Source organism: Nematolebias whitei, chromosome 2 (genome assembly GCF_014905685.2).
Source record: "Nematolebias whitei isolate Nwh7 chromosome 2, NemWhi1, whole genome shotgun sequence".
In the NCBI taxonomy this organism is placed as follows: Eukaryota; Metazoa; Chordata; class Actinopteri; order Cyprinodontiformes; family Rivulidae; genus Nematolebias; species Nematolebias whitei.
In genome coordinates, this window is record NC_056499.1 from 22,252,721 (window position 1) to 22,254,460 (window position 1,740).

Here is a 1,740-nt window from a genome sequence, read left to right on the forward strand (position 1 = left end):
AGAAAAAAGCCTTTAAACGTTTCTTTATTTTTTTATGTTTGTGATGCTTTTCTATTTCCTTTTTCTGTTTCATGAACCCAAAACATCTTTTTAGCATTCAAGTGTTGTTAAAAACCATATTTGGTCATTATCTTGAGTTGTAACACTGACAAAGCACCTGCTCTGAATCATTACCGAACATAATCAGCTGTTATAACACTCGTAATGAGACTTCATCTGTTCTCTTCACCCAAGCTGATGCTATTTTTCACAAACATGATCAAAACTGTCAGAATTTATTATATTGCTCAATGTGGAACGCTCCAAAAACTGTCCTAATACTCAACTCCAAAGTTGTAAGGTCTTGCAAACAAACTAAAAAGCGTCACACACACACCGCATGAAAGTTGTTTTAATATTTATTATCATCATCACCACTGAGCAACTCAAACTTTTCACCTATGATCATGGAGTTCTGTGAATAAACAAGTTATAATACAAGGTGAACATGAAAAAAATAAAAATTGGTGATGTAAAGATCACAGCAGTCTTGATGTTCAATCCATTAAAAGCTTAATGGATCCCTGTAAGAAGTGCTTTCCTGATGGTATAGTAACTTGTCCAATAAAAAGAAGGCCTTTAATTTAAACATTTTAGAAAGTTATTGATGAGATATGATGTCAATTAAAACTGAAATGGTTTCATTTTAGGCAAAATATTTCACGGCAATGAGCCCTTTGATACAAGCTATTAGGGCTGATGCACTTAATTGATTTAAAAAGTAAAAACAAGCTAAACAAACCTGTACCTTTAAAATAAATGGGATATTTAATGTTTAGGACTTAGCCATTTATAATTAATATCCTCCTGTCATGATGCAAGTGCATGTAAAACTTCAGTTGTGCCACTGTAAAAAATGCCAAGAGATAAATAAAGCAAAGTAATTTTGCTTGTCAGTGTTAACAAATACGCTGTAAATATAGATAAAAAGTTTATCACCCATGTAAACCAATTATTTATGGTAGATTGTGCCTGTTGCCCATTGTTATAAAAATGGTGCATGAGAAAGAGATAAGATATTGTACAAACAGATTAAAAAGAAACAGTTTTTTTTCTCCAGAAACTGATAATACCATAAAAGGTGACACATAACAACAACACCAGTCATTAATAGATGAAGATGTGAGGTTGTTTCATATAACGACAAAAGTACGTTGTTGCTAATTTAGTTATCGCTTGTGCTTCCCTAGACTCTCCACATAGAGGCCAGTCAGAAATGACTCCGCATGTTGCTTCTTTTTTAGAAATAGGCAAGAGAGTGACAACTGTAAATGTGAAGTGAAGCATAGATTAAATAATACTGGCAGGAAGTCAAGCACAAAAACACCACAGAGATACAGTATCCGTCAGTTTTGAAAGTAAGACAGCCTTCTGTTGACTTCAAACACATATTAAATTAACCATAAAACCAGAAATTAACAGGACAGAGATTTACCAAATTGACATTTGGGAAAATCAATGTCACATGACACCAAATATATATATATATTTTTTAATGCATTAGTCCCTCGTTTATTGCGGGTTTTAGGTCCCCCCCTCCCCCACAGTAAGTGAAAATCCATGAAGAAGCAACGTTATATTTATCAGGTCTCTCTTGTAAATGAGTCCTCGAGGCTCAATGGGATTTACCTGTATAAATAAAGGTTGATCTATTTATCTATCTATCTATCTATCTATCTATCTATCTATCTATCTATCTAT